This window comes from Lithobates pipiens, unplaced genomic scaffold (genome assembly GCF_037356315.1).
Source record: "Lithobates pipiens isolate NorthernLeopardFrog02 unplaced genomic scaffold, aLitPip1_a1.2 Scaffold_16, whole genome shotgun sequence".
Lineage (NCBI taxonomy): Eukaryota > Metazoa > Chordata > Amphibia > Anura > Ranidae > Lithobates > Lithobates pipiens.
In genome coordinates, this window is record NW_027507748.1 from 266304286 (window position 1) to 266324562 (window position 20277).

Genomic DNA, 20277 nt, shown 5'->3' on the forward strand with positions numbered 1-20277 from the left:
ACCTATTTTATTTCTCTGCTTGTTTGCCGAGGTGACCATCTAGGCGTTTGTCAAGAGGGTTGAGAGTGGCAAGCAAGATCGTCTAATGCCACATCACCCTAAATGCTTCCGATCTCGTCTGATCTCAGATGCTAAGCAGGGTCGGGCCTGGTTAGTATCTGGATGGGCGACCGCCTGGGAATACCAGGTGCCATAGGCTTTTTTTTAATTTGTTGTCGTCGACGACACGTTTTATTTATCTGCTTGTTTGCCGAGGTGACCATCTTGGCGTTTGTCAAGAGGATTGAGAGTGGCTAACAATATCACCTACGACCACATCACCCTGAATGCACCTGATCTGGTCTGCTCTCGGATGCTAAGCAGGGTCGGGCCTGGTTAGTACCTGGATGGGAGACCGCCTCAGAATAGCAGTTGTTGTCCTATTTCATTTTTCTGCTTGTTTGTCGAGGTGACCATCTTGGAGTTTGTCAAGAGGGTTTATGGTGGCAAGCAAGATTGCCTACGGTCACATCACCCTGAATGCACCCAATCTCATCTGATCTCAGATGCTAAGCAGGGTTGGAACTGGTTTGTACCTGGATGGGAGACTGCCTGGGAATACCAGGTGCCATAGGCTTGTTTTTAATATGTTGTTGTCGTCGACTTATTTTATTTCTCTGCTTGGTTGCCGAGGTGACCATCTAGGCGTTTGTCAAGAAAGTTGAGAGTGGCTAGCAAGATCGTCTAATGCCACATCACCCTAAATGCACCCGATCTCGTCTGATCTCAGATGCTAAGCAGGGTCAGCCTGGTTAGTATCTGGATGGGCGACCGCCTGGGAATACCAGGTGCCATAGGCTTTTTTTTAATTTGTTGTCGTCGACGACACGTTTTATTTATCTGCTTGTTTGCCGAGGTGACCATCTTGGCGTTTGTCAAGAGGGTTGAGAGTGGCTAACAATATCACCTACGACCACATCACCCTGAATGCGCCTGATCTGGTCTGCTCTCGGATGCTAAGCAGGGTCGGGCCTGGTTAGTACCTGGATGGGAGGCCGCCTCAGAATAGCAGTTGTTGTCGACGACTACCTATTTCATTTTTCTGCTTGTTTGTCGAGGTGACCATCTTGGAGTTTGTCAAGAGGGTTTATGGTGGCAAGCAAAATCGCCTACAGTCACATCACCCTGAATGCACCCAATCTCATCTGATTTCAGATGCTAAGCAGGGTCGGAACTGGTTTGTACCTGGATGGGAGACTGCCTGGGAATACCAGGTGCCATAGGCTTGTTTTTAATATGTTGTTGTCGTCGACGACCTGTTTTATTTTTCTGCTTGCTTGCCGAGGTGACCATCTTGGCGTTTGTCAAGAGGGTTGAGAGTGCCTAGCAATATTGCCTACGGCCACATCACCCTAAATGCGTCTGATCTTGGATGATAAGCAGGGTCGGGCCTGGTCAGTATCTGGTTGGGAGACCGCCTGTACCAGATGTCAAAGGCTTTTTTTTATATGTTATCGTTGACGACCTATTTTATATTTCTGCTTGTTTGCCGAGGTGACCATCTTGCCGTTTGTCAAGAGGTTTGGGAGTGGCTAGCAAGATCGCCTATGACCACATAACCATGTATGCACCCGATCTTGTCTGATCTCGGATGCTAAGCAGGGTCGGGCCTTGTTAGTTCCTGGAAAGGGAGACCGCCTGGGAATACCAGATGCCGAAGGCTTTTTTTTAATATGTTGTTGTCGTCGACCTATTTTATTTCTCTGCTTGTTTGCCGAGGTGACCATCTAGGCGTTTGTCAAGAGGGTTGAGAGTGGCAAGCAAGATCGTCTAATGCCACATCACCCTAAATGCTTCCGATCTCGTCTGATCTCAGATGCTAAGCAGGGTCGGGCCTGGTTAGTATCTGGATGGGCGACCGCCTGGGAATACCAGGTGCCATAGGCTTTTTTTTAATTTGTTGTCGTCGACGACACGTTTTATTTATCTGCTTGTTTGCCGGGGTGACCATCTTGGCGTTTGTCAAGAGGATTGAGAGTGGCTAACAATATCACCTACGACCACATCACCCTGAATGCGCCTGATCTGGTCTGCTCTCGGATGCTAAGCAGGGTCGGGCCTAGTTAGTACCTGGATGGGAGACCGCCTCAGAATAGCAGTTGTTGTCCTATTTCATTTTTCTGCTTGTTTGTCGAGGTGACCATCTTGGAGTTTGTCAAGAGGGTTTATGGTGGCAAGCAAGATTGCCTACGGTCACATCACCCTGAATGCACCCAATCTCATCTGATCTCAGATGCCAAGCAGGGTTGGAACTGGTTTGTACCTGGATGGGAGACTGCCTGGGAATACCAGGTGCCATAGGCTTGTTTTTAATATGTTGTTGTCGTCGACTTATTTTATTTCTCTGCTTGGTTGCCGAGGTGACCATCTAGGCGTTTTACAAGAAAGTTGAGAGTGGCTAGCAAGATCGTCTAATGCCACATCACCCTAAATGCACCCGATCTCGTCTGATCTCAGATGCTAAGCAGGGTCGGCCTGGTTAGTATCTGGATGGGCGACCGCCTGGGAATACCAGGTGCCATAGGCTTTTTTTGAATTTGTTGTCGTCGACGACACGTTTTATTTATCTGCTTGTTTGCCGAGGTGACCATCTTGGCGTTTGTCAAGAGGGTTGAGAGTGGCTAACAATATCACCTACGACCACATCACCCTGAATGCGCCTGATCTGGTCTGCTCTCGGATGCTAAGCAGGGTCGGGCCTGGTTAGTACCTGGATGGGAGGCCGCCTCAGAATAGCAGTTGTTGTCGACGACTACCTATTTCATTTTTCTGCTTGTTTGTCGAGGTGACCATCTTGGAGTTTGTCAAGAGGGTTTATGGTGGCAAGCAAAATCGCCTACAGTCACATCACCCTGAATGCACCCAATCTCATCTGATTTCAGATGCTAAGCAGGGTCGGAACTGGTTTGTACCTGGATGGGAGACTGCCTGGGAATACCAGGTGCCATAGGCTTGTTTTTAATATGTTGTTGTCGTCGACGACCTGTTTTATTTTTCTGCTTGCTTGCCGAGGTGACCATCTTGGCGTTTGTCAAGAGGGTTGAGAGTGCCTAACAATATTGCCTACGGCCACATCACCCTAAATGCGTCTGATCTTGGATGATAAGCAGGGTCGGGCCTGGTCAGTATCTGGTTGGGAGACCGCCTGTACCAGATGTCAAAGTCTTTTTTTTATATGTTATCGTTGACGACCTATTTTATATTTCTGCTTGTTTGCCGAGGTGACCATCTTGCCGTTTGTCAAGAGTTTTGGGAGTGGCTAGCAAGATCGCCTATGACCACATAACCATGTATGCACCCGATCTTGTCTGATCTCGGATGCTAAGCAGGGTCGGGCCTTGTTAGTTCCTGGAAAGGGAGACCGCCTGGGAATACCAGATGCCGAAGGCTTTTTTTTAATATGTTGTTGTCGTCGACCTATTTTATTTCTCTGCTTGTTTGCCGAGGTGACCATCTAGGCGTTTGTCAAGAGGGTTGAGAGTGGCAAGCAAGATCGTCTAATGCCACATCACCCTAAATGCTTCCGATCTCGTCTGATCTCAGATGCTAAGCAGGGTCGGGCCTGGTTAGTATCTGGATGGGCGACCGCCTGGGAATACCAGGTGCCATAGGCTTTTTTTTAATTTGTTGTCGTCGACGACACGTTTTATTTATCTGCTTGTTTGCCGGGGTGACCATCTTGGCGTTTGTCAAGAGGATTGAGAGTGGCTAACAATATCACCTACGACCACATCACCCTGAATGCGCCTGATCTGGTCTGCTCTTGGATGCTAAGCAGGGTCGGGCCTGTTTAGTACCTGGATGGGAGACCGCCTCAGAATAGCAGTTGTTGTCCTATTTCATTTTTCTGCTTGTTTGTCGAGGTGACCATCTTGGAGTTTGTCAAGAGGGTTTATGGTGGCAAGCAAGATTGCCTACGGTCACATCACCCTGAATGCACCCAATCTCATCTGATCTCAGATGCCAAGCAGGGTTGGAACTGGTTTGTACCTGGATGGGAGACTGCCTGGGAATACCAGGTGCCATAGGCTTGTTTTTAATATGTTGTTGTCGTCGACTTATTTTATTTCTCTGCTTGGTTGCCGAGGTGACCATCTAGGCGTTTTACAAGAAAGTTGAGAGTGGCTAGCAAGATCGTCTAATGCCACATCACCCTAAATGCACCCGATCTCGTCTGATCTCAGATGCTAAGCAGGGTCGGCCTGGTTAGTATCTGGATGGGCGACCGCCTGGGAATACCAGGTGCCATAGGCTTTTTTTGAATTTGTTGTCGTCGACGACACGTTTTATTTATCTGCTTGTTTGCCGAGGTGACCATCTTGGCGTTTGTCAAGAGGGTTGAGAGTGGCTAACAATATCACCTACGACCACATCACCCTGAATGCGCCTGATCTGGTCTGCTCTCGGATGCTAAGCAGGGTCGGGCCTGGTTAGTACCTGGATGGGAGGCCGCCTCAGAATAGCAGTTGTTGTCGACGACTACCTATTTCATTTTTCTGCTTGTTTGTCGAGGTGACCATCTTGGAGTTTGTCAAGAGGGTTTATGGTGGCAAGCAAAATCGCCTACAGTCACATCACCCTGAATGCACCCAATCTCATCTGATTTCAGATGCTAAGCAGGGTCGGAACTGGTTTGTACCTGGATGGGAGACTGCCTGGGAATACCAGGTGCCATAGGCTTGTTTTTAATATGTTGTTGTCGTCGACGACCTGTTTTATTTTTCTGCTTGCTTGCCGAGGTGACCATCTTGGCGTTTGTCAAGAGGGTTGAGAGTGCCTAACAATATTGCCTACGGCCACATCACCCTAAATGCGTCTGATCTTGGATGATAAGCAGGGTCGGGCCTGGTCAGTATCTGGTTGGGAGACCGCCTGTACCAGATGTCAAAGGCTTTTTTTTATATGTTATCGTTGACGACCTATTTTATATTTCTGCTTGTTTGCCGAGGTGACCATCTTGCCGTTTGTCAAGAGGTTTGGGAGTGGCTAGCAAGATCGCCTATGACCACATAACCATGTATGCACCCGATCTTGTCTGATCTCGGATGCTAAGCAGGGTCGGGCCTTGTTAGTTCCTGGAAAGGGAGACCGCCTGGGAATACCAGATGCCGAAGGCTTTTTTTTAATATGTTGTTGTCGTCGACCTATTTTATTTCTCTGCTTGTTTGCCGAGGTGACCATCTAGGCGTTTGTCAAGAGGGTTGAGAGTGGCAAGCAAGATCGTCTAATGCCACATCACCCTAAATGCTTCCGATCTCGTCTGATCTCAGATGCTAAGCAGGGTCGGGCCTGGTTAGTATCTGGATGGGCGACCGCCTGGGAATACCAGGTGCCATAGGCTTTTTTTTAATTTGTTGTCGTCGACGACACGTTTTATTTATCTGCTTGTTTGCCGAGGTGACCATCTTGGCGTTTGTCAAGAGGATTGAGAGTGGCTAACAATATCACCTACGACCACATCACCCTGAATGCACCTGATCTGGTCTGCTCTCGGATGCTAAGCAGGGTCGGGCCTGGTTAGTACCTGGATGGGAGACCGCCTCAGAATAGCAGTTGTTGTCCTATTTCATTTTTCTGCTTGTTTGTCGAGGTGACCATCTTGGAGTTTGTCAAGAGGGTTTATGGTGGCAAGCAAGATTGCCTACGGTCACATCACCCTGAATGCACCCAATCTCATCTGATCTCAGATGCTAAGCAGGGTTGGAACTGGTTTGTACCTGGATGGGAGACTGCCTGGGAATACCAGGTGCCATAGGCTTGTTTTTAATATGTTGTTGTCGTCGACTTATTTTATTTCTCTGCTTGGTTGCCGAGGTGACCATCTAGGCGTTTGTCAAGAAAGTTGAGAGTGGCTAGCAAGATCGTCTAATGCCACATCACCCTAAATGCACCCGATCTCGTCTGATCTCAGATGCTAAGCAGGGTCAGCCTGGTTAGTATCTGGATGGGCGACCGCCTGGGAATACCAGGTGCCATAGGCTTTTTTTTAATTTGTTGTCGTCGACGACACGTTTTATTTATCTGCTTGTTTGCCGAGGTGACCATCTTGGCGTTTGTCAAGAGGGTTGAGAGTGGCTAACAATATCACCTACGACCACATCACCCTGAATGCGCCTGATCTGGTCTGCTCTCGGATGCTAAGCAGGGTCGGGCCTGGTTAGTACCTGGATGGGAGGCCGCCTCAGAATAGCAGTTGTTGTCGACGACTACCTATTTCATTTTTCTGCTTGTTTGTCGAGGTGACCATCTTGGAGTTTGTCAAGAGGGTTTATGGTGGCAAGCAAAATCGCCTACAGTCACATCACCCTGAATGCACCCAATCTCATCTGATTTCAGATGCTAAGCAGGGTCGGAACTGGTTTGTACCTGGATGGGAGACTGCCTGGGAATACCAGGTGCCATAGGCTTGTTTTTAATATGTTGTTGTCGTCGACGACCTGTTTTATTTTTCTGCTTGCTTGCCGAGGTGACCATCTTGGCGTTTGTCAAGAGGGTTGAGAGTGCCTAGCAATATTGCCTACGGCCACATCACCCTAAATGCGTCTGATCTTGGATGATAAGCAGGGTCGGGCCTGGTCAGTATCTGGTTGGGAGACCGCCTGTACCAGATGTCAAAGGCTTTTTTTTATATGTTATCGTTGACGACCTATTTTATATTTCTGCTTGTTTGCCGAGGTGACCATCTTGCCGTTTGTCAAGAGGTTTGGGAGTGGCTAGCAAGATCGCCTATGACCACATAACCATGTATGCACCCGATCTTGTCTGATCTCGGATGCTAAGCAGGGTCGGGCCTTGTTAGTTCCTGGAAAGGGAGACCGCCTGGGAATACCAGATGCCGAAGGCTTTTTTTTAATATGTTGTTGTCGTCGACCTATTTTATTTCTCTGCTTGTTTGCCGAGGTGACCATCTAGGCGTTTGTCAAGAGGGTTGAGAGTGGCAAGCAAGATCGTCTAATGCCACATCACCCTAAATGCTTCCGATCTCGTCTGATCTCAGATGCTAAGCAGGGTCGGGCCTGGTTAGTATCTGGATGGGCGACCGCCTGGGAATACCAGGTGCCATAGGCTTTTTTTTAATTTGTTGTCGTCGACGACACGTTTTATTTATCTGCTTGTTTGCCGGGGTGACCATCTTGGCGTTTGTCAAGAGGATTGAGAGTGGCTAACAATATCACCTACGACCACATCACCCTGAATGCGCCTGATCTGGTCTGCTCTCGGATGCTAAGCAGGGTCGGGCCTAGTTAGTACCTGGATGGGAGACCGCCTCAGAATAGCAGTTGTTGTCCTATTTCATTTTTCTGCTTGTTTGTCGAGGTGACCATCTTGGAGTTTGTCAAGAGGGTTTATGGTGGCAAGCAAGATTGCCTACGGTCACATCACCCTGAATGCACCCAATCTCATCTGATCTCAGATGCCAAGCAGGGTTGGAACTGGTTTGTACCTGGATGGGAGACTGCCTGGGAATACCAGGTGCCATAGGCTTGTTTTTAATATGTTGTTGTCGTCGACTTATTTTATTTCTCTGCTTGGTTGCCGAGGTGACCATCTAGGCGTTTTACAAGAAAGTTGAGAGTGGCTAGCAAGATCGTCTAATGCCACATCACCCTAAATGCACCCGATCTCGTCTGATCTCAGATGCTAAGCAGGGTCGGCCTGGTTAGTATCTGGATGGGCGACCGCCTGGGAATACCAGGTGCCATAGGCTTTTTTTGAATTTGTTGTCGTCGACGACACGTTTTATTTATCTGCTTGTTTGCCGAGGTGACCATCTTGGCGTTTGTCAAGAGGGTTGAGAGTGGCTAACAATATCACCTACGACCACATCACCCTGAATGCGCCTGATCTGGTCTGCTCTCGGATGCTAAGCAGGGTCGGGCCTGGTTAGTACCTGGATGGGAGGCCGCCTCAGAATAGCAGTTGTTGTCGACGACTACCTATTTCATTTTTCTGCTTGTTTGTCGAGGTGACCATCTTGGAGTTTGTCAAGAGGGTTTATGGTGGCAAGCAAAATCGCCTACAGTCACATCACCCTGAATGCACCCAATCTCATCTGATTTCAGATGCTAAGCAGGGTCGGAACTGGTTTGTACCTGGATGGGAGACTGCCTGGGAATACCAGGTGCCATAGGCTTGTTTTTAATATGTTGTTGTCGTCGACGACCTGTTTTATTTTTCTGCTTGCTTGCCGAGGTGACCATCTTGGCGTTTGTCAAGAGGGTTGAGAGTGCCTAGCAATATTGCCTACGGCCACATCACCCTAAATGCGTCTGATCTTGGATGATAAGCAGGGTCGGGCCTGGTCAGTATCTGGTTGGGAGACCGCCTGTACCAGATGTCAAAGGCTTTTTTTTATATGTTATCGTTGACGACCTATTTTATATTTCTGCTTGTTTGCCGAGGTGACCATCTTGCCGTTTGTCAAGAGGTTTGGGAGTGGCTAGCAAGATCGCCTATGACCACATAACCATGTATGCACCCGATCTTGTCTGATCTCGGATGCTAAGCAGGGTCGGGCCTTGTTAGTTCCTGGAAAGGGAGACCGCCTGGGAATACCAGATGCCGAAGGCTTTTTTTTAATATGTTGTTGTCGTCGACCTATTTTATTTCTCTGCTTGTTTGCCGAGGTGACCATCTAGGCGTTTGTCAAGAGGGTTGAGAGTGGCAAGCAAGATCGTCTAATGCCACATCACCCTAAATGCTTCCGATCTCGTCTGATCTCAGATGCTAAGCAGGGTCGGGCCTGGTTAGTATCTGGATGGGCGACCGCCTGGGAATACCAGGTGCCATAGGCTTTTTTTTAATTTGTTGTCGTCGACGACACGTTTTATTTATCTGCTTGTTTGCCGGGGTGACCATCTTGGCGTTTGTCAAGAGGATTGAGAGTGGCTAACAATATCACCTACGACCACATCACCCTGAATGCGCCTGATCTGGTCTGCTCTCGGATGCTAAGCAGGGTCGGGCCTAGTTAGTACCTGGATGGGAGACCGCCTCAGAATAGCAGTTGTTGTCCTATTTCATTTTTCTGCTTGTTTGTCGAGGTGACCATCTTGGAGTTTGTCAAGAGGGTTTATGGTGGCAAGCAAGATTGCCTACGGTCACATCACCCTGAATGCACCCAATCTCATCTGATCTCAGATGCCAAGCAGGGTTGGAACTGGTTTGTACCTGGATGGGAGACTGCCTGGGAATACCAGGTGCCATAGGCTTGTTTTTAATATGTTGTTGTCGTCGACTTATTTTATTTCTCTGCTTGGTTGCCGAGGTGACCATCTAGGCGTTTTACAAGAAAGTTGAGAGTGGCTAGCAAGATCGTCTAATGCCACATCACCCTAAATGCACCCGATCTCGTCTGATCTCAGATGCTAAGCAGGGTCGGCCTGGTTAGTATCTGGATGGGCGACCGCCTGGGAATACCAGGTGCCATAGGCTTTTTTTGAATTTGTTGTCGTCGACGACACGTTTTATTTATCTGCTTGTTTGCCGAGGTGACCATCTTGGCGTTTGTCAAGAGGGTTGAGAGTGGCTAACAATATCACCTACGACCACATCACCCTGAATGCGCCTGATCTGGTCTGCTCTCGGATGCTAAGCAGGGTCGGGCCTGGTTAGTACCTGGATGGGAGGCCGCCTCAGAATAGCAGTTGTTGTCGACGACTACCTATTTCATTTTTCTGCTTGTTTGTCGAGGTGACCATCTTGGAGTTTGTCAAGAGGGTTTATGGTGGCAAGCAAAATCGCCTACAGTCACATCACCCTGAATGCACCCAATCTCATCTGATTTCAGATGCTAAGCAGGGTCGGAACTGGTTTGTACCTGGATGGGAGACTGCCTGGGAATACCAGGTGCCATAGGCTTGTTTTTAATATGTTGTTGTCGTCGACGACCTGTTTTATTTTTCTGCTTGCTTGCCGAGGTGACCATCTTGGCGTTTGTCAAGAGGGTTGAGAGTGCCTAACAATATTGCCTACGGCCACATCACCCTAAATGCGTCTGATCTTGGATGATAAGCAGGGTCGGGCCTGGTCAGTATCTGGTTGGGAGACCGCCTGTACCAGATGTCAAAGTCTTTTTTTTATATGTTATCGTTGACGACCTATTTTATATTTCTGCTTGTTTGCCGAGGTGACCATCTTGCCGTTTGTCAAGAGTTTTGGGAGTGGCTAGCAAGATCGCCTATGACCACATAACCATGTATGCACCCGATCTTGTCTGATCTCGGATGCTAAGCAGGGTCGGGCCTTGTTAGTTCCTGGAAAGGGAGACCGCCTGGGAATACCAGATGCCGAAGGCTTTTTTTTAATATGTTGTTGTCGTCGACCTATTTTATTTCTCTGCTTGTTTGCCGAGGTGACCATCTAGGCGTTTGTCAAGAGGGTTGAGAGTGGCAAGCAAGATCGTCTAATGCCACATCACCCTAAATGCTTCCGATCTCGTCTGATCTCAGATGCTAAGCAGGGTCGGGCCTGGTTAGTATCTGGATGGGCGACCGCCTGGGAATACCAGGTGCCATAGGCTTTTTTTTAATTTGTTGTCGTCGACGACACGTTTTATTTATCTGCTTGTTTGCCGGGGTGACCATCTTGGCGTTTGTCAAGAGGATTGAGAGTGGCTAACAATATCACCTACGACCACATCACCCTGAATGCGCCTGATCTGGTCTGCTCTTGGATGCTAAGCAGGGTCGGGCCTGTTTAGTACCTGGATGGGAGACCGCCTCAGAATAGCAGTTGTTGTCCTATTTCATTTTTCTGCTTGTTTGTCGAGGTGACCATCTTGGAGTTTGTCAAGAGGGTTTATGGTGGCAAGCAAGATTGCCTACGGTCACATCACCCTGAATGCACCCAATCTCATCTGATCTCAGATGCCAAGCAGGGTTGGAACTGGTTTGTACCTGGATGGGAGACTGCCTGGGAATACCAGGTGCCATAGGCTTGTTTTTAATATGTTGTTGTCGTCGACTTATTTTATTTCTCTGCTTGGTTGCCGAGGTGACCATCTAGGCGTTTTACAAGAAAGTTGAGAGTGGCTAGCAAGATCGTCTAATGCCACATCACCCTAAATGCACCCGATCTCGTCTGATCTCAGATGCTAAGCAGGGTCGGCCTGGTTAGTATCTGGATGGGCGACCGCCTGGGAATACCAGGTGCCATAGGCTTTTTTTGAATTTGTTGTCGTCGACGACACGTTTTATTTATCTGCTTGTTTGCCGAGGTGACCATCTTGGCGTTTGTCAAGAGGGTTGAGAGTGGCTAACAATATCACCTACGACCACATCACCCTGAATGCGCCTGATCTGGTCTGCTCTCGGATGCTAAGCAGGGTCGGGCCTGGTTAGTACCTGGATGGGAGGCCGCCTCAGAATAGCAGTTGTTGTCGACGACTACCTATTTCATTTTTCTGCTTGTTTGTCGAGGTGACCATCTTGGAGTTTGTCAAGAGGGTTTATGGTGGCAAGCAAAATCGCCTACAGTCACATCACCCTGAATGCACCCAATCTCATCTGATTTCAGATGCTAAGCAGGGTCGGAACTGGTTTGTACCTGGATGGGAGACTGCCTGGGAATACCAGGTGCCATAGGCTTGTTTTTAATATGTTGTTGTCGTCGACGACCTGTTTTATTTTTCTGCTTGCTTGCCGAGGTGACCATCTTGGCGTTTGTCAAGAGGGTTGAGAGTGCCTAACAATATTGCCTACGGCCACATCACCCTAAATGCGTCTGATCTTGGATGATAAGCAGGGTCGGGCCTGGTCAGTATCTGGTTGGGAGACCGCCTGTACCAGATGTCAAAGTCTTTTTTTTATATGTTATCGTTGACGACCTATTTTATATTTCTGCTTGTTTGCCGAGGTGACCATCTTGCCGTTTGTCAAGAGGTTTGGGAGTGGCTAGCAAGATCGCCTATGACCACATAACCATGTATGCACCCGATCTTGTCTGATCTCGGATGCTAAGCAGGGTCGGGCCTTGTTAGTTCCTGGAAAGGGAGACCGCCTGGGAATACCAGATGCCGAAGGCTTTTTTTTAATATGTTGTTGTCGTCGACCTATTTTATTTCTCTGCTTGTTTGCCGAGGTGACCATCTAGGCGTTTGTCAAGAGGGTTGAGAGTGGCAAGCAAGATCGTCTAATGCCACATCACCCTAAATGCTTCCGATCTCGTCTGATCTCAGATGCTAAGCAGGGTCGGGCCTGGTTAGTATCTGGATGGGCGACCGCCTGGGAATACCAGGTGCCATAGGCTTTTTTTTAATTTGTTGTCGTCGACGACACGTTTTATTTATCTGCTTGTTTGCCGGGGTGACCATCTTGGCGTTTGTCAAGAGGATTGAGAGTGGCTAACAATATCACCTACGACCACATCACCCTGAATGCGCCTGATCTGGTCTGCTCTTGGATGCTAAGCAGGGTCGGGCCTGTTTAGTACCTGGATGGGAGACCGCCTCAGAATAGCAGTTGTTGTCCTATTTCATTTTTCTGCTTGTTTGTCGAGGTGACCATCTTGGAGTTTGTCAAGAGGGTTTATGGTGGCAAGCAAGATTGCCTACGGTCACATCACCCTGAATGCACCCAATCTCATCTGATCTCAGATGCCAAGCAGGGTTGGAACTGGTTTGTACCTGGATGGGAGACTGCCTGGGAATACCAGGTGCCATAGGCTTGTTTTTATTATGTTGTTGTCGTCGACTTATTTTATTTCTCTGCTTGGTTGCCGAGGTGACCATCTAGGCGTTTGTCAAGAAAGTTGAGAGTGGCTAGCAAGATCGTCTAATGCCACATCACCCTAAATGCACCCGATCTCGTCTGATCTCAGATGCTAAGCAGGGTCGGCCTGGTTAGTATCTGGATGGGCGACCGCCTGGGAATACCAGGTGCCATAGGCTTTTTTTGAATTTGTTGTCGTCGACGACACGTTTTATTTATCTGCTTGTTTGCCGAGGTGACCATCTTGGCGTTTGTCAAGAGGGTTGAGAGTGGCTAACAATATCACCTACGACCACATCACCCTGAATGCGCCTGATCTGGTCTGCTCTCGGATGCTAAGCAGGGTCGGGCCTGGTTAGTACCGGGATGGGAGGCCGCCTCAGAATAGCAGTTGTTGTCGACGACTACCTATTTCATTTTTCTGCTTGTTTGTCGAGGTGACCATCTTGGAGTTTGTCAAGAGGGTTTATGGTGGCAAGCAAAATCGCCTACAGTCACATCACCCTGAATGCACCCAATCTCATCTGATTTCAGATGCTAAGCAGGGTCGGAACTGGTTTGTACCTGGATGGGAGACTGCCTGGGAATACCAGGTGCCATAGGCTTGTTTTTAATATGTTGTTGTCGTCGACGACCTGTTTTATTTTTCTGCTTGCTTGCCGAGGTGACCATCTTGGCGTTTGTCAAGAGGGTTGAGAGTGCCTAGCAATATTGCCTACGGCCACATCACCCTAAATGCGTCTGATCTTGGATGATAAGCAGGGTCGGGCCTGGTCAGTATCTGGTTGGCAGACCGCCTGTACCAGATGTCAAAGTCTTTTTTTTATATGTTATCGTTGACGACCTATTTTATATTTCTGCTTGTTTGCCGAGGTGACCATCTTGCCGTTTGTCAAGAGGTTTGGGAGTGGCTAGCAAGATCGCCTATGACCACATAACCATGTATGCACCCGATCTTGTCTGATCTCGGATGCTAAGCAGGGTCGGGCCTTGTTAGTTCCTGGAAAGGGAGACCGCCTGGGAATACCAGATGCCGAAGGCTTTTTTTTAATATGTTGTTGTCGTCGACCTATTTTATTTCTCTGCTTGTTTGCCGAGGTGACCATCTAGGCGTTTGTCAAGAGGGTTGAGAGTGGCAAGCAAGATCGTCTAATGCCACATCACCCTAAATGCTTCCGATCTCGTCTGATCTCAGATGCTAAGCAGGGTCGGGCCTGGTTAGTATCTGGATGGGCGACCGCCTGGGAATACCAGGTGCCATAGGCTTTTTTTTAATTTGTTGTCGTCGACGACACGTTTTATTTATCTGCTTGTTTGCCGAGGTGACCATCTTGGCGTTTGTCAAGAGGATTGAGAGTGGCTAACAATATCACCTACGACCACATCACCCTGAATGCACCTGATCTGGTCTGCTCTCGGATGCTAAGCAGGGTCGGGCCTGGTTAGTACCTGGATGGGAGACCGCCTCAGAATAGCAGTTGTTGTCCTATTTCATTTTTCTGCTTGTTTGTCGAGGTGACCATCTTGGAGTTTGTCAAGAGGGTTTATGGTGGCAAGCAAGATTGCCTACGGTCACATCACCCTGAATGCACCCAATCTCATCTGATCTCAGATGCTAAGCAGGGTTGGAACTGGTTTGTACCTGGATGGGAGACTGCCTGGGAATACCAGGTGCCATAGGCTTGTTTTTAATATGTTGTTGTCGTCGACTTATTTTATTTCTCTGCTTGGTTGCCGAGGTGACCATCTAGGCGTTTGTCAAGAAAGTTGAGAGTGGCTAGCAAGATCGTCTAATGCCACATCACCCTAAATGCACCCGATCTCGTCTGATCTCAGATGCTAAGCAGGGTCGGCCTGGTTAGTATCTGGATGGGCGACCGCCTGGGAATACCAGGTGCCATAGGCTTTTTTTAAATTTGTTGTCGTCGACGACACGTTTTATTTATCTGCTTGTTTGCCGAGGTGACCATCTTGGCGTTTGTCAAGAGGGTTGAGAGTGGCTAACAATATCACCTACGACCACATCACCCTGAATGCGCCTGATCTGGTCTGCTCTCGGATGCTAAGCAGGGTCGGGCCTGGTTAGTACCTGGATGGGAGGCCGCCTCAGAATAGCAGTTGTTGTCGACGACTACCTATTTCATTTTTCTGCTTGTTTGTCGAGGTGACCATCTTGGAGTTTGTCAAGAGGGTTTATGGTAGCAAGCAAAATCGCCTACAGTCACATCACCCTGAATGCACCCAATCTCATCTGATTTCAGATGCTAAGCAGGGTCGGAACTGGTTTGTACCTGGATGGGAGACTGCCTGGGAATACCAGGTGCCATAGGTTTGTTTTTAATATGTTGTTGTCGTCGACGACCTGTTTTATTTTTCTGCTTGCTTGCCGAGGTGACCATCTTGGCGTTTGTCAAGAGGGTTGAGAGTGCCTAGCAATATTGCCTACGGCCACATCACCCTAAATGCGTCTGATCTTGGATGATAAGCAGGGTCGGGCCTGGTCAGTATCTGGTTGGGAGACCGCCTGTACCAGATGTCAAAGGCTTTTTTTTATATGTTATCGTTGACGACCTATTTTATATTTCTGCTTGTTTGCCGAGGTGACCATCTTGCCGTTTGTCAAGAGGTTTGGGAGTGGCTAGCAAGATCGCCTATGACCACATAACCATGTATGCACCCGATCTTGTCTGATCTCGGATGCTAAGCAGGGTCGGGCCTTGTTAGTTCCTGGAAAGGGAGACCGCCTGGGAATACCAGATGCCGAAGGCTTTTTTTTAATATGTTGTTGTCGTCGACCTGTTTTATTTTTCTGCTTGCTTGCCGAGCTGACCATCTAGGCGTTTGTCAAGAGGGTTGAGAGTGGCAAGCAAGATCGTCTAATGCCACATCACCCTAAATGCTTCCGATCTCGTCTGATCTCAGATGCTAAGCAGGGTCGGGCCTGGTTAGTATCTGGATGGGCGACCGCCTGGGAATACCAGGTGCCATAGGCTTTTTTTTAATTTGTTGTCGTCGACGACACGTTTTATTTATCTGCTTGTTTGCCGGGGTGACCATCTTGGCGTTTGTCAAGAGGATTGAGAGTGGCTAACAATATCACCTACGACCACATCACCCTGAATGCGCCTGATCTGGTCTGCTCTCGGATGCTAAGCAGGGTCGGGCCTGGTTAGTACCTGGATGGGAGACCGCCTCAGAATAGCAGTTGTTGTCCTATTTCATTTTTCTGCTTGTTTGTCGAGGTGACCATCTTGGAGTTTGTCAAGAGGGTTTATGGTGGCAAGCAAGATTGCCTATGGTCACATCACCCTGAATGCACCCAATCTCATCTGATCTCAGATGCCAAGCAGGGTTGGAACTGGTTTGTACCTGGATGGGAGACTGCCTGGGAATACCAGGTGCCATAGGCTTGTTTTTATTATGTTGTTGTCGTCGACTTATTTTATTTCTCTGCTTGGTTGCCGAGGTGACCATCTAGGCGTTTGTCAAGAAAGTTGAGAGTGGCTAGCAAGATCGTCTAATGCCACATCACCCTAAATGCACCCGATCTCGTCTGATCTCAGATGCTAAGCAGGGTCGGCCTGGTTAGTATCTGGATGGGCGACCGCCTGGGAATACCAGGTGCCATAGGCTTTTTTTTAATTTGTTGTCGTCGACGACACGTTTTATTTATCTGCTTGTTTGCCGAGGTGACCATCTTGGCGTTTGTCAAGAGGGTTGAGAGTGGCTAACAATATCACCTACGACCACATCACCCTGAATGCGCCTGATCTGGTCTGCTCTCGGATGCTAAGCAGGGTCGGGCCTGGTTAGTACCTGGATGGGAGACCGCCTCAGAATAGCAGTTGTTGTCCTATTTCATTTTTCTGCTTGTTTGTCGAGGTGACCATCTTGGAGTTTGTCAAGAGGGTTTATGGTGGCAAGCAAGATTGCCTACGGTCACATCACCCTGAATGCACCCAATCTCATCTGATCTCTGATGCTAAGCAGGGTTGAAACTGGTTTGTACCTGGATGGGAGACTGCCTGGGAATACCAGGTGCCATAGGCTTGTTTTTAATATGTTGTTGTCGTCGACTTATTTTATTTCTCTGCTTGGTTGCCGAGGTGACCATCTAAGCGTTTGTCAAGAGAGTTGAGAGTGGCTAGCAAGATCGTCTAATGCCACATCACCCTAAATGCACCCGATCTCGTCTGATCTCAGATGCTAAGCAGGGTCGGCCTGGTTAGTATCTGGATGGGCAACCGCCTGGGAATACCAGGTGCCATAGGCTTTTTTTAATATGTTGTTGTCGTCGACGACACGTTATCTGCTTGTTTGCCGAGGTGACCATCTTGGTGTTTGTCAAGAGGGTTGAGAGTGGCTCACAATATCACCTACGACCACATCACCCTGAATGCGCCTGATCTGGTCTGTTCTCGGATGCTAAGCAGGGTCGGGCCTGGTTAGTATCTGCATGGGAGACCGCCTGGGAATAGCAGTTGTTGTTGACGACAACCTATTTTATTTTTCTGCTTGTTTGTCGAGGTGACCATCTTGGCGTTTGTCAAGAGGGTTGAGGGTGGCAAGCAAGATTGCCTACGGTCACATCACCCTGAATGCACCCAATCTCGTCTGATCTCAGATGCTAAGCAGGGTCGGAGCTGGTTTGTACCTGGATGGGAGGCTGCCTGGGAATACCAGGTGCCATAGGCTTTTTTTTAATGTGTTGTTGTCGTCGACGACCTGTTTTATTTTTCTGCTTGCTTGCCGAGGTGACCATCTTGGCGTTTGTCAAGAGGGTTGAGAGTGCCTAGCAATATCGCCTACGGCCACATCACCCTGAATGCGTCTGATCTTGGATGATAAGCAGGGTCGGGCCTCGTTCGTATCTGGTTGGGAGACCGCCTTGGAATACCAGATGCCAAAGGCTTTTTTTTAATATGTTATCGTTGACGACCTATTTTATTTTTCTGCTTGTTTGCCGAGGTGACCATCTTGGCGTTTGTCAAGAGGGTTGAGAGTGGCAAGCAATATCGCCAATGACTACATAAACATGAATGCACCCGATCTTGTCTGATCTCGGATGCTAAGCAGGGTCGCGCCTGGTTAGTAACTGGATGGGAGACCGCCTGGGAATACCAGGTGCCATAGGCTTTTTTTAAATATGTTGTTGTCGTCGACGACCAGTATTATTTTTCTGCTTGTTTGCCGAGGTGACCATCTTGGCGTATGTCAAGAGGGTTGAGATTGGCTAGCAAGATTGCCTAAGGCCACATCACCCTGAATGCGCCCGATATCTTCTGATCTCGGATACTAGGCAGGGTCGGGCCTGTTTAGTACCTGGATGGGAGACCGACTGGGAATACCAGGTGCCGTAGGCTTTTTTTTCATATGTTGTTGTCGTTGACGACCTATTTTATTTTTCTGCTTGTTTGCCGAGGTGACCATCTTGGCGTTTGTCAAGAGGGTTGAGAGTGGCAAGCAAGATTGCCTATGACCATATAACCATGTATGCACCCGATCTTGTCTGATCTCGGATGCTAAGCAGGGTCGGGCCTGGTTAGTTCCTGGATGGGAGATCGCCTGGGAATACCAGATGCCAAAAGCTTTTTTTTAATATGTTGTTGTTGTTGTCGTCGACCTATTTTATTTCTCTGCTTGTTTGCCGAGGTGATCACCTTGGCGTTTGTCAAAAGGGTTGAGAGTGGCTAGCAAGATTGTCTAATGCCACATCACCCTAAATGCACCCGATCTCGTCTGATCTCAGATGCTTAAGCTGGTTCGGGCCTGATTAGTATCTGGATGGGCGACCGCCTGGGAATACCAGGTGCCATAGGCTTTTTTTTTAAATGTTGTCGTCGACGACACGTTTTATTTATCTGCTTGTTTGCCGAGGTGACCATCTTGGCGTTTGTCAAGAGGGTTGAGAGTGGCTCACAATATCTCCTACGACCACATCACCCTGAATGCGCCTGATCTGGTCTGTTCTCGGATGCTAAGCAGGGTCGGGCCTGGTTAGTACCTGGATGAGAGACCGCCTGGGAATAGCAGTTGTTGTCGATGACGACCTATTTTATGTTTCTGCTGGTTTGTCGAGGTGACCATCTTAGCGTTTGTCAAGAGGGTTGAGGGTGGCAAGCAATATCGCCTACGGTCACATCACCCTGAATGCACCCGATATCTTCTGATCTCGGATACTAGGCAGGGTCGGGCCTGTTTAGTACCTGGATGGGAGACCGACTGGGAATACCAGGTGCCGTAGGCTTTTTTTTTAATATGTTGTTGTCGTTGACGACCTATTTTATTTTTCTGCTTGTTTGCCGAGGTGATCACCTTGGCGTATGTCAAGAGGGTTGAGAGTGGCTAGCAAGATTGCCTAAGGCCACATCACCCTGTATGCACCCGATCTCTTCTGATCTCGGATACTAGGCAGGGTCGGGCCTGTTTAGTACCTGGAAGGGAGACCGACTGGGAATACCAGGTGCCGTAGGCTTTTTTTTAATATGTTGTTGTCGTTGACGACCGATTTTATTTTTCTGCTTGTTTGCCGAGGTGACCATCTTGGCGTTTGTCAAGAGCGTTGAGAGTGGCTAGCAAGATTGCCTATGACCACATAGCCATGTATGCATCTGATCTTGTCTGATCTCGGATGCTAAACAGGGTCGGGCCTGGTTAGTAACTGGATGGGAGACCTTCCGGGAATACAAGGGTGCGGTAGGCTTTATATTAATATGTTGTTGTCCTTGATGACCCGTTTTATTTTTCTGCTTGTTTGCAAAGGTGACCATCTTGGCGTTTGTCAAGAGGGTTGAGAATGGCAAGCAAGATCACCTACAGTCACATCACCCTGAATGCGCCTGATCTCATCTGATCTCGGATGCTAAGCAGGGTCGGACTTGGTTAGTTCCTGGATGGGAGACCGCCTTGGAATACCAGAAGCCGTAGGCTTTTTTATAATATGTTGTTGTCGTCGACGACCTGTTTTATGTTCCTGCTTGTTTGCCGAGGTGACCATCTTGGCGTGTGTCAAGGAGGTTGAGAGTGGTCAGCAAGATGACCTACGGCCGCATAACCCTTAATGCGCTGGCTCTCGTGTGATCTCGGATGTTAAGCAGGGTCGGGCCTGGTTAGTACCTGGATGGAAGACCGCCTTGGAACACTAGGTGCCGTAGGCTTTTTTTTTATATGTTGTCGTCGACGACCTGTATTATTTTTCTGCTTGTTTGTCGAGGTGACCATCTTGGTGTATGTCAAGAGGGCTGAGAGTGGCTAGCAAGAACGCCTACGGTCACATCACCCTGGATGCGCCTGATCTCGGATGCTAAGCAGGTTCGGGCCTGGTTAGTACCTGGATGTGAGACCACCTTGGAATACCAGATGCCAAAGGTTTTTTTAATATGTTGTTGTCGTCGACGACCTATTTTATTTTTCTGCTTGTTTGCCGAGGTGACCATCTTGCCGTTTGTCAAGAGGTTTGAGAGTGGCTAACAAGATCACCTATGACCACATAACCATGTATGCACCCGATCTTGTCTGATCTCGGATG

General features: G+C 48.5%; 46 pseudogenes; all 46 read left to right on the forward strand.

Annotated features, from left to right (window-relative positions):
• The first annotated feature begins 80 nt into the window (after positions 1-80).
• Positions 81-199, forward strand: LOC143986408 (5S ribosomal RNA; annotated as a pseudogene).
• Positions 200-497: 298 nt separating this feature from the next.
• LOC143986294 (5S ribosomal RNA) lies at positions 498-616 on the forward strand (annotated as a pseudogene).
• Positions 617-721: 105 nt separating this feature from the next.
• Positions 722-839, forward strand: LOC143985048 (5S ribosomal RNA; annotated as a pseudogene).
• Positions 840-1146: 307 nt separating this feature from the next.
• LOC143985268 (5S ribosomal RNA) lies at positions 1147-1265 on the forward strand (annotated as a pseudogene).
• A 542-nt stretch (positions 1266-1807) lies between these two features.
• LOC143986420 (5S ribosomal RNA) lies at positions 1808-1926 on the forward strand (annotated as a pseudogene).
• Positions 1927-2224: 298 nt separating this feature from the next.
• On the forward strand, positions 2225-2343 carry LOC143986311 (5S ribosomal RNA; annotated as a pseudogene).
• A 105-nt stretch (positions 2344-2448) lies between these two features.
• LOC143984813 (5S ribosomal RNA) lies at positions 2449-2566 on the forward strand (annotated as a pseudogene).
• Positions 2567-2873: 307 nt separating this feature from the next.
• Positions 2874-2992, forward strand: LOC143985279 (5S ribosomal RNA; annotated as a pseudogene).
• Positions 2993-3534: 542 nt separating this feature from the next.
• LOC143986431 (5S ribosomal RNA) lies at positions 3535-3653 on the forward strand (annotated as a pseudogene).
• Positions 3654-3951: 298 nt separating this feature from the next.
• On the forward strand, positions 3952-4070 carry LOC143986312 (5S ribosomal RNA; annotated as a pseudogene).
• Positions 4071-4175: 105 nt separating this feature from the next.
• LOC143984825 (5S ribosomal RNA) lies at positions 4176-4293 on the forward strand (annotated as a pseudogene).
• A 307-nt stretch (positions 4294-4600) lies between these two features.
• Positions 4601-4719, forward strand: LOC143985291 (5S ribosomal RNA; annotated as a pseudogene).
• A 542-nt stretch (positions 4720-5261) lies between these two features.
• Positions 5262-5380, forward strand: LOC143984511 (5S ribosomal RNA; annotated as a pseudogene).
• A 298-nt stretch (positions 5381-5678) lies between these two features.
• Positions 5679-5797, forward strand: LOC143986296 (5S ribosomal RNA; annotated as a pseudogene).
• A 105-nt stretch (positions 5798-5902) lies between these two features.
• Positions 5903-6020, forward strand: LOC143985060 (5S ribosomal RNA; annotated as a pseudogene).
• Positions 6021-6327: 307 nt separating this feature from the next.
• Positions 6328-6446, forward strand: LOC143985303 (5S ribosomal RNA; annotated as a pseudogene).
• Positions 6447-6988: 542 nt separating this feature from the next.
• Positions 6989-7107, forward strand: LOC143984522 (5S ribosomal RNA; annotated as a pseudogene).
• Positions 7108-7405: 298 nt separating this feature from the next.
• On the forward strand, positions 7406-7524 carry LOC143986313 (5S ribosomal RNA; annotated as a pseudogene).
• Positions 7525-7629: 105 nt separating this feature from the next.
• LOC143984837 (5S ribosomal RNA) lies at positions 7630-7747 on the forward strand (annotated as a pseudogene).
• A 307-nt stretch (positions 7748-8054) lies between these two features.
• On the forward strand, positions 8055-8173 carry LOC143985315 (5S ribosomal RNA; annotated as a pseudogene).
• Positions 8174-8715: 542 nt separating this feature from the next.
• Positions 8716-8834, forward strand: LOC143984534 (5S ribosomal RNA; annotated as a pseudogene).
• A 298-nt stretch (positions 8835-9132) lies between these two features.
• LOC143986316 (5S ribosomal RNA) lies at positions 9133-9251 on the forward strand (annotated as a pseudogene).
• A 105-nt stretch (positions 9252-9356) lies between these two features.
• On the forward strand, positions 9357-9474 carry LOC143984848 (5S ribosomal RNA; annotated as a pseudogene).
• Positions 9475-9781: 307 nt separating this feature from the next.
• Positions 9782-9900, forward strand: LOC143985326 (5S ribosomal RNA; annotated as a pseudogene).
• A 542-nt stretch (positions 9901-10442) lies between these two features.
• LOC143984545 (5S ribosomal RNA) lies at positions 10443-10561 on the forward strand (annotated as a pseudogene).
• Positions 10562-10859: 298 nt separating this feature from the next.
• LOC143986327 (5S ribosomal RNA) lies at positions 10860-10978 on the forward strand (annotated as a pseudogene).
• A 105-nt stretch (positions 10979-11083) lies between these two features.
• On the forward strand, positions 11084-11201 carry LOC143984860 (5S ribosomal RNA; annotated as a pseudogene).
• A 307-nt stretch (positions 11202-11508) lies between these two features.
• On the forward strand, positions 11509-11627 carry LOC143985337 (5S ribosomal RNA; annotated as a pseudogene).
• Positions 11628-12169: 542 nt separating this feature from the next.
• LOC143984556 (5S ribosomal RNA) lies at positions 12170-12288 on the forward strand (annotated as a pseudogene).
• A 298-nt stretch (positions 12289-12586) lies between these two features.
• On the forward strand, positions 12587-12705 carry LOC143986338 (5S ribosomal RNA; annotated as a pseudogene).
• A 105-nt stretch (positions 12706-12810) lies between these two features.
• LOC143984871 (5S ribosomal RNA) lies at positions 12811-12928 on the forward strand (annotated as a pseudogene).
• A 307-nt stretch (positions 12929-13235) lies between these two features.
• Positions 13236-13354, forward strand: LOC143985350 (5S ribosomal RNA; annotated as a pseudogene).
• Positions 13355-13896: 542 nt separating this feature from the next.
• Positions 13897-14015, forward strand: LOC143984570 (5S ribosomal RNA; annotated as a pseudogene).
• A 298-nt stretch (positions 14016-14313) lies between these two features.
• LOC143986297 (5S ribosomal RNA) lies at positions 14314-14432 on the forward strand (annotated as a pseudogene).
• Positions 14433-14537: 105 nt separating this feature from the next.
• LOC143984882 (5S ribosomal RNA) lies at positions 14538-14655 on the forward strand (annotated as a pseudogene).
• A 968-nt stretch (positions 14656-15623) lies between these two features.
• LOC143984582 (5S ribosomal RNA) lies at positions 15624-15742 on the forward strand (annotated as a pseudogene).
• Positions 15743-16040: 298 nt separating this feature from the next.
• LOC143986302 (5S ribosomal RNA) lies at positions 16041-16159 on the forward strand (annotated as a pseudogene).
• A 105-nt stretch (positions 16160-16264) lies between these two features.
• On the forward strand, positions 16265-16382 carry LOC143984893 (5S ribosomal RNA; annotated as a pseudogene).
• Positions 16383-16680: 298 nt separating this feature from the next.
• On the forward strand, positions 16681-16799 carry LOC143985701 (5S ribosomal RNA; annotated as a pseudogene).
• A 105-nt stretch (positions 16800-16904) lies between these two features.
• LOC143985071 (5S ribosomal RNA) lies at positions 16905-17022 on the forward strand (annotated as a pseudogene).
• A 303-nt stretch (positions 17023-17325) lies between these two features.
• Positions 17326-17444, forward strand: LOC143984757 (5S ribosomal RNA; annotated as a pseudogene).
• Positions 17445-17766: 322 nt separating this feature from the next.
• Positions 17767-17885, forward strand: LOC143985198 (5S ribosomal RNA; annotated as a pseudogene).
• Positions 17886-17993: 108 nt separating this feature from the next.
• Positions 17994-18112, forward strand: LOC143984606 (5S ribosomal RNA; annotated as a pseudogene).
• Positions 18113-18877: 765 nt separating this feature from the next.
• On the forward strand, positions 18878-18996 carry LOC143985030 (5S ribosomal RNA; annotated as a pseudogene).
• Positions 18997-19105: 109 nt separating this feature from the next.
• LOC143986124 (5S ribosomal RNA) lies at positions 19106-19224 on the forward strand (annotated as a pseudogene).
• Positions 19225-19560: 336 nt separating this feature from the next.
• Positions 19561-19679, forward strand: LOC143986361 (5S ribosomal RNA; annotated as a pseudogene).
• Positions 19680-20277: the final 598 nt, after the last annotated feature.